The sequence below is a fragment of the Rhea americana genome, unplaced genomic scaffold (genome assembly GCF_003343005.1).
Source record: "Rhea americana isolate MKP2758 unplaced genomic scaffold, rheAme1 scaffold_42, whole genome shotgun sequence".
Lineage (NCBI taxonomy): Eukaryota > Metazoa > Chordata > Aves > Rheiformes > Rheidae > Rhea > Rhea americana.
In genome coordinates this window covers 1,735,419-1,745,490 of record NW_028186557.1, presented here as the reverse complement: position 1 = coordinate 1,745,490, position 10,072 = coordinate 1,735,419, and positions in this window count along the sequence as shown.

Below are 10,072 nucleotides of genomic sequence, written 5' to 3'. Positions count from 1 at the left end.
CTGGAGATCAYCTAGTCCAACATCCCCTGCTCAGCAGGGCCACCTAGAGCTTGTTAGACAGCATTGCATCCAGGTGGGCCTTAAATATCTCCAGAGAAGGAGACTCCACARCCTCTCTGGGCAACCTGTTCCAGTGCTCTATCGCTCTCAYAGCRGAGAAATTCCCCCTCATATTCAGGCAGAACCTCCTGTGGTTCAATTTCTGCCCATTGCTTCTAGTCCCGTCACATGGAACAACCGAACTACAACAACTCCTCTCTCCCTATGGTGACCAGAAGAAGTAAAACGTTTGCCTGGATGTAGACTGAGCCGATATGCTCAAAAACGACTCTCTTCCCTAGATCCTTAAGCATCTGAGCAACCCTTTAGGAAGGTAAACGTACAATAGATTTTGCTCGGTCTTTGCTTTCATCTCATTGTAGCACTACCAACTACAAAATTTTGTTCCAAAACCTCTTTCTTCTCCAGTTTTCCCATTCTCCTCCTTGGYAGGTAAGGCACAGAGCACTGCATTTCATACAAACTAACTTCTTCCACGGTCTATAAAGCGTCAGTCCGTTACGGGGTGCCAATACGGACAGTATGTACCCCGCTTCTTAGCGTCATGATGTTAAGTTACATTGGTTAATTTCCTTGTTTTCTCAAACCAAAATCTAAGTCAGCAGGTTTTGTTCAAGACAGTTTCTTCTAAGTAATAATAATGGAGAGTCTCAGAGGGGAAACAGTGGCTTAGTAACACCAGTCATAAAATAACAACTGCCTGTACACCAGAAAAGAGTACTTACCTGCACTGAAAAACAAAAAAGTTCCTTTAAATCTCCTTGCAGCAGAATATTATCTTTTTAACAAGGGTGCCCAGTTCACAACCAAATTCTTTCGCACACAGACATTTTCTGAGGCTGTCTAGACACAAACTACCTCTACTTAATGTCAAGGAAGTTTTTGTGTCTGTTCTTAAACGTTGAACTGCACACTCACACACTGCTCTCAAGTAATGCAGCATGAATTTWTTCAGGCTTTCTGTAGAGCTGGGTGCATCTCTAAGACGTGTAGCTTCCTAGAGGTCATACAGCTAATACACACAGAAGAGCAGATGAGATTAACAGGGCAAATTCACTGCAGGAAAAGGTAGCTGAGTCCATATCACTGCTGTTTGTACTACCCAGTTTCCCATATAGACACAGCAGATTTGTCCAATAACCTCACAGACCTTTATTTTACTTTGTTGACAGCAATGTGACCATCACTGACTCCAGCCGGAAGAAAATTAAGTCTTGCMGTTTCCAGAAGGATTGTACTCATCTGTCTCATAGCATTTCTCTACTTTGGTGTCTCTGCTGGGAAGGCCCCTCTCATTCAAGCAAGCAGGAGTGTACCCTGGGTAAAAATATTACTATATTCCTTTAACTTAAGCTAGTGGCGGGGGGGGGGGGGGGGGAGGAGGAGCTTTGGATTTTTGAGACAAAGAAACAGAATCCTTTCCTGCCAAATTCCATTCACGACTAACTCAATAAAGTCACAGAACAGTTGAAGTTGGAAGGAACTTCTGAAGATCATCTACATCACTGGTTCTATACATGTCCCTTTTTCCTCACCTCTGAGCATCTGGCTGATTTTGGATCATTACCTACTCACTATGTCTAGCTCTTTCAAACCCTCATGTCAGCAGGGCGGAGGGTTTCTTGTAGGAGGGCCAGGCAAGAGGGGTGACTTGACCTGCCGGGGTCCAACAGCACGGTGGCTCATGAGGATACAAGCTCTGAAAGGCAGGAGGAGCAGCCTCAGAAATGAGGCAACTACAGCTAACAGGTCCAGGGGCTCCAAGTTGGAGGCACATAGTTTGGGGCTGCAGTGGATTTGGCAATGGGGAGCAACAGTTGCCTCTTGAGGGAAGGGAGAAAAATTGGGGTAGAGTGAATTAAAGATGCTCTCTGATAAGAGAAAGCAGTGAATGAGAAAGCTGCATGCCAAGTTGGGGCAAGGAAGGATCAGGAGGTGACCAAAGAGCTCTGGGAAGCATTCTGGGAGGGGGACAGTGAGACCTGGGGCACTGGGGCTGGGCAGGATTGCTGCTTTGGGATCCTGGGATGGGACATGGAAGGACAACACAGCTGCCCAGAGGCACCTCCCCCTTCCCTTCCCCACGGGCACAGGGCTGCTCGACACCCTTCTCCTCCCCACGTCTGCCCCATCCTCTTTTTTCCAGGCAAAAATACAACTGCTCCAACCCTGCAGACTGCTGAAGAAACATTTTCAGACAATAAGAAGTTACTTGGCAAATAAATGACTGTGAATAAATCAGCATGGATAATGGAGGGGCCGGACAGCACGTGAACACACATCAAGATTACAGAATGGGAAAATACATTTCAAAGTTGCGTTTTGGGGTCTTCAACACKGCCAAGTCAGGCAGCACAGAGGGAGGAAAGTCAGCGTGGAAGTAAGGTCATACAATTTAAACTGGTTTCCAGTATTTCCACAACAAGCTTTAAACCACTGCCCCCGCACCTTACCTGTGCTTTGCACATCCTTGGGACTGGAAAGAGTAACGGCAATGCTTAGGTTTCATCTGTTTTTTTTGTTCAATAAAGCATCCAAACATAATGCTTTTCCCAGTTCTGCTTTGGAATCACCCTACCATAACATATGAAGCTTGGACAAGCAGCACACGAAATCAAGCTTGTGTGAAAAAGACAACTTAAGTATTGAAATCTGAGCTGTCATTTATTCCTGTAAGACGTGATTTCTTGCTAACACTCCCTGCTGCATTAATGATGCAACCAAAAGAGGATATCCTTCATCAAGGACTAATTGAAGCCTGATCAAAAGAAATTATCAGTATGACTTTAAATAGCTTATTTATAGGTTCTGTTTTCCTAGACAATGAAGCCAAGCATTTACATTTAATTATTAGATTTCAAATTGCAGYAATAGGTTGACTGTTGTTCCATTAAGTTATGCTCTATATACATTTAATTGCCAAGGATTTGAGACTGGTTTGGTAATTTAGAATAGGAAAAGAGAAAAAGAAAGCTGTTTAATGGCAGTGGATTTAATAGGGATATAAATTTTGCTCAATTAACAGGAAAAAAAAAGAGGAGTTTCTCAATCTATCTAATTTAGTTAATCTCTTTTCCTAGAGGGTGAATTTGTGAGCTAAGACGTAGACTCTGAACATACCTGAGCACCTTCTGCAAGACATCATGCTCCTGTGGTTAAATGCTTGGGCCTCCTCTGGTTGAGTCAAACAAGTCCAAAGCACTTGATATAAACCAGGGGAGTTGCTGTTGTAATAGCACTTCTCAGAATCCAGGAAAGTAGCCCAATATCCCTTTACCATGAAGTTTCCTACGGAAACAAAGCCTCCGGCATGCCATGTGTACTTACCTGCTTGCAGTTCTCCTCTCCCCTCCACGGTTTCTGCACTGGTCAAGCTCTTCCGTACGTCAGAGTCGCCGCCTCGGACGTTGCTCCTGCAAGGTGTACTGAGAAGCCGTACCGGAGAGGGACGCCGGACACCCGGCTTCTGTTAGCTGGATTGCCTTGGAGGAAGTTAGTAACACTTGCCCTTTGCGATAAAACCAGATCAAAATTCAGATAAACGTACACCTGTGGGAAAAAGCTGATGGACTAAAATGCCACCAGCCACAGGCGGCCACCTCTGCTCTCCCGTGTTCCGCAAAAAAAGTACAAAACCAGCAAGAATTTTTGCAGATGCTTCCTGTTTAGACTGTTAGCGGGAGCGAACTAGGATCCAAAAGGCTCAGGGACCCTACAAGGATCTGACCTCTGCTGATAATGATCCCCCACRCCCCTAAGTTAAGGCATGGTATTTCTGGGAGATTTGGGGGATATCTGGACATCGACTTATGAGCAAAGAGTGGGGCACAAGGGAGCAGCGCTAAGGATGTTGCTGTAAGGGGAACTTACGTGAACCTTCACTGAAAGCAGCTACTTTTTTCTCTCACTTGGTTTCCATGTTGCACATACTCAAATTTACCATGAGCAGAATTATCTCTAGAACAAGAAAAAACAGAAATAGGTTGGGGGTGGGGGGGAGAAAAAGAGGAGGGGAAAGGAAAAAAAAACATTCCCCTTGTAATCTTATATCAAGCTGTCAAATCAAGTCTCTTATCCTCTATAACTTTAGCTGATCTGTAGCATTTGTTGAAGCAGTATTTCTAAATTCATAGAGCATTCGTGCAAATAGCATAGAGCATTTTCAAAGTACGTTACCAACAAATTTTCTCTCAAGCCCCCATTTTGCACTGGCCTGAATAGCCAAACAGATAGCAATGAGATCTGAAGCAGGTGATGGGCCTTTTAACAATTCAAGCTGATAACTTCAGAGGGAGTTAGTAGACTGGAGGTCATTACAGAAACAGCATTTCAACTGGAAAACTCCATCCCAGTTTCTCCTAAAGCAGCAAGAGTTAGGAGGTCCAGTTAGAACAAAGCTTCAAAGAGCCACTCGCAGCCTCTCAGATCTTTAGCCAAGACCAACATAGTTGTATCATATGGGAAACCGTTTGCTTAGATAAGGCCAAAATACCCATTCTTCCATGGCCAACAACCCTGGCCCCCTTCTGAGGTGTTTGAATAGAACAACAAATTTTGCTGAACTTGTGAAAGTCRTTGCAGGCCTTCGTGCTCGCGTTTGAGGAGCCTTATTGCAGGAGGTTGGCAACTCTTAACAGCGCAACATTAAAGGGAGGGCAGCAAAGCTTACTGTGTTACAGAAGACAACGTTGCTTCTTGTATAGTCCTAGGAGCCTTTTCGATCAGGTCAGAACGGACATCTGGAATCCGCGGTGCGATCACTAACCACGCTAACGATCACTGTCCGAGCAGCGTCGTGTACCGCAAGCAGCAATAATATCCCTTCGTGCTTGTGAAATGGCCTGTGGACTAGTAACTAGTTACCACYGTCTGAATTCCACCTTTCCTTGCTGCAGCAAAGCACCGAGCTCATTCTGCCAAATTTCAGTCTGCTTTGAGATGCATCGACAGCAGACTTTAGCCTACCGACTAAGGTACCTGAAACAAAGAGCGTATAAAGCAGAAGCCCATCCTTGTTTAAAAAACAGAAACAACCAAGCCACCATCACCCAAGAAAAAAAAAATGTGCTGGTATTGATATTTAAGTTATACATCTATTTTCCTCTTATGCACCTTATCAGCACAGTCAAAGAGATTGCTGGAAAACGTGTAGAGGCCATCTCACAGCCTTACGGGCATTAGATGATCACAAACTCTAGTCGTACTCAGTAYGTTTCACAGAATTAATAGTAAGAGATATCCAAACCTGTGCCGGACTGTTTGACCAGTTTTGCTCACACAGATAAACYGTATCTGCTTGACGAGAAGTGCTARGACAAATTCAAAATTTCAACCTAAATGGTTGAATATCTAACAGACAAAACTGTCAGAAGAAAATTCCTCCTACTACTGCAAGGGTCCAGAACGGCTGCGTGACTGCTGGGGAAAAACGCAAGAGCATGAGGCAATTACAAGAAATGAGAGATTTTYCCCAAAATTGACCAGAGCCTTTTGTATCCAAAAAGACTTTGATGGTAACTGCTGCCTTTTGTTGCCAGAAGTTTGCACACGTCCTTGAACCAATGCAACATCTTTCCTTGGTCAATCTCAGGCCAGTTTKGTGCTTGAACGTCTTTGTGCTTCAGCAGGCAGGTTGGCGTATCTATCCTCAGTGCGCCAGCCACCGTCCAGATGCTTTCTATGAACTTTGCCATCTTGGGTTGCTGCTTTCTCCACAGGTGAAGTGCAGAGTCTTCAGACACGATCAAAAACTTGCTTCATTTTTATGACAGGATTCAGAAGCTGTATGGAATATCTTAGCCATACTGCCTTTCCATGCTCTCTTCAGACCTCCCCAGATTCAGGAATAATGCAAAAGAAGTTCCCAGACATTTTCGAATGGGTATCAGGGGCATGAGCCACTGTCTAGTAACATATWTTTTTTTTCCATATATCATAAGCTTTTCGTTCTCCTTAAGTGATCCCTAATCCCTTATGCCATCTGCCATTTATGGGAAAAAGGTACTGAATGGACTAAATTAATGAGGAAAAAATATATAGGAACAAAGAAAATATATATATAACTGTCAGTAAAACATTTTTCATGTGGCAGGAACTTCCAGGGAGGCATGCAATGGTTCAGTACGTTTCCCTGCAAGGTATTTATTAGCAAACCCAGTGTATTTGCCTCAGCTTCAGCATTTAATCTTTAAATACACAGMTAGCTTTGAATTCATAATGCAAGACCTTATATCTCTTTCTAGTTTAATACCCAAAGTACTGCTTTACTGTATATTGAAGTGGTAATTGAATATAGCCCTGGGAACAGCTTTTATCTGCATAAAAACCCCAGCCTTTGCAGGCCACGGACCTCTGATCTGGGGCCCAAACTCTGTTAAGATAAAACCAGAAGCTCTGCTACAACATGAGAAACCRAAATTTCCTTCCAAGGAATACACACAGACAAAAAATTAGCAAAGCAATTATCATCACAAAAAATAGAAAATTGCTTTTTAAGTTTTTAATTCCAGTCCTTTAAAGGTTGTTCTCTGTTTTCCAAGAACGGAAGACAAATCCTACCCTGAAGGCCAACTTAGCTTAAGTTCTAATTTTAATTGTTTTTAAACAGCTTCATTGGAAAATACTTGCCTTGCAGTAACAAACTAAAGAAACTGGTTTATACATGAGRGTGTTAAAAAGTGATCTGAATACTGTCTTACAAGTATTAAAGAGATTTCTGATAATGAGCTCTTGTAACAAAGGCATGCAAGATCCAGTTGCTGAAAAATCAATTTGGCAAAATTCAGAATGGAAAGAATGTTTAAGAAATAGGTTATTGGAATAATTCACGTAGAAAACCGGCATTTTGAAAGCGGAAGTAGCTGTTTAACACACATGGTCTCCMGTTTTATTGCAGCATCCATGTCCATCGCGCTCCTGTTAAAGCTGCGCATGAACACTATCCCTTACCAGCCTCTCCCTGCAGTTCTCTCCAGAGGGTGTTTCCCACGGAAGCGACCGTCTCGGGCATCTCGCGTTGAGTGTTGTTCCTTTACCAGCTGCAAAGGATAAGGCTCAAAGAGTTCAGAGAAGATGCTGCGCACCTACTGCCCGTTCTGCTCTATCCACTGCTCCTCACTTCCCCCACCGGTGCGGCTGCACGCGGTAGGAGGCTGCTCATCATCCTAGGATGGGCCTCTCAAAAAAAAAAAAAACTGAATGAAAACTGGGAGTCAACAACGGCAATTCTGGCAGAAACTTTTAATGGTTTGGGTCGTTTTCCTCACACGAGCATCCTTTCATTTAATACAGAAGGGCAGCTAGCTGGCAGCTGGCTGACAGCTGGAAGTTCACTGCTGAGAAGGTACACGGAGTTTAGATGGGAGGAGGTGGAAAAAAAAGCCAAGCACCTGGAAAACACTTCATTGCTTCTTTATTTAGATGCACCCACAGTACAGAACCTCCTGAGCATGTGCAAAAGAGGAAGATTACACATTTATAGCTGGGAGCACCATTGAGTTTGAGTTTCTTTGATACCATTTTTAAGAAAGTAAGCTATTTCCAAAGAATGACATTTGAATCCAAGAGGTTAAAGACCTGCTTGCACTTTATCCAAAGGTGGAAGATATTTTTATTATTACTTTGATGTAGAGTAGAAGACATTTTTCACAGTCTGCTTAGACCAGTCTATATATTTTCATATGCACCTTTTAATATATATAAAAAAAGTTTCATTTTTTCCCCCTACCCACAGATAGTTAAATGCATCTAGAATTTAAAAACAATAATGAACCAGAGCATTCCTATGGGGAAAAATGAACTTTTGCTGCCCTCTCCTGCTTCAACAATGAAATGCTAAAATATTAAGAGATCTATGAATCTAACGCTAACCGTTAAACAAAAAGCATGACAGATCATTCGCTATACTACAATCAAAAATAGGACAACAACAAGAAATGTATTGGTACTATTTATATTTGAAAACTCCTCATCATCAYATGAGTATGAATACAACATATTTACAAGTGATCCAAATAATGAAAACTCGTATTCAGAGAGGTCACGATAAAAGGTGTGTACTTCTGTGGATAAAAAGCAACACTTGGACAGAAGTTTTGAATCAAAATTAGTTTCATCTGCTTCAAGATCCTGTTTCATACACTTTGAAAAATGAAAAACTAGAGAATAGAAAATCTGCTGCAGATACCAACTAGAAAAACTAATTGTGGCTCACTGTATAGCTAAGTGRAACAGGTGAGCCAAAATAGGGGGGAAAAAAATTACATATAAATAAAACATTCTTCAGTGTTACACACTGTCACATTTATCTTGTTTTTAGGGAAATTGCTCTGTAATGGTATTGTTACACAATTACGAGAAAGAGCATCTCTGTTTTCTAAGACAGATCTAAAATCAAATTATTTGGGTTTTATTTGGTGGGGGGGAGAGGAATATATTCCATTCTTTCCCTCTTCTCACAAAACTATAAAGAGGTTTTAAAAGCTCCTAGTAATTTTTCTTTCCATAGCGTAAGAGAGCCTGAGGCTACACTTACACATGTATAATAGAAGTACAGCTGCTACAGTTCCTGCTCAAACAATTCTTGGTTCTAACAGCCTGGATTTTTCCATATATAGGAGGAGATTAAAAAAAATAAAAAATAAATCATTTTATTTATGCTAACAAAATCAAGATTAAATTTACTGTAACCTTGCAAGTGAACGCTCCAACGGCATTAGAACACTCTTATTTAAAGCATTCCAACGTTTGGAAGAGAGACAAAAAACATTCAAAAGCAACGAAAGAAAAACAATAAGGGAGACTTGCAAGATAAAGCAAGCAACGTGTGCTTAATTTAAAGTGTATGAGAGGAACTTTACTCTCACAGTTGTTATATCCCCATGACCTGATGTAATGCCCTAGTATTGAAAATGTAACTYTTTCCTTTTACCAAACAGTATTCAGTCCTTTCTCCTGAAACCAATATGGTACAGGACACATGTGCCCACACAACAGCTGCTGTAAGAGCAGGCAATAAACACATTTACACAAATAAAGGTAGTTTCGGGAACTCATGAAGCAAAGTGGAAGCATAATTAAATAGATGCACTGATCACACTTGGGCCCATATGCTGCCTCCTCCTTTGCCTGAAACGCCTGTCGGTACCAATGGGAGCTCTGTACGCGCAACCGCGGCGGAATATTGCATTCGGGTTGCGGCAGACACTGGATCCCAGGGGTACAGTCACGTTCTGGGGCAAGTGCTTCTTCACATACATCACACAGTGCAACCTAATGTCACGTCAGCCTTTTAGAGTCTCATGACTAATATCACAGTCTCATTCAGTTTAAAGAAACATTCCTTCTTGGAAGTGATAAATCATCTATAAACTTTAGATACTCCCCACTATCCCCACATCAGAGGTAACATCAGAGGTAACAAAATATTGCAACCCATCAGGTTCTCATCAGCTTTGTATGATCAATACCAGAACATCATGTCAAAAACAAAAGTAGTTATGAACAAACAACACTCACCTAAACTCTAAGTACAGGACAAGGTGCTTTTTCTAATGTCATTGTTGTGTTTTACTCCACCAAGTGGGAAATATTATTTTTTTTCCTCCATTATATCTCAGTATTTGACAATTCAACAGTCTTTAAGCATGAGTTTAAGTCCACTCTCTTATAAAGCATCATCATTTCACACAAAAAAAAATTACACTAGCAAATATTTTTTGTAACAGAAATAAAAGACTGTCAAAATCAATGGGCTAAGGGACATGATTTGTTATAAATTTATTTAATCTTCAGTATTTCAGCTTGCACCTTTGCTTCAGCACTTTAAAATAAAATGTTTCAACTATGACAGTAACTGCCTAATTTACATTGCGTCCCAGTCAGTGTTCTTAGAAGAAGCTCATATTAATCCCATTAAACCATGTTGTGTTTGGTGTTGCATACGGCTAGTTCCACTTTTTTTCCCAGAATTAACAGTGTCAAGTTTTACAAAATTGTTGACTTTACAACATTT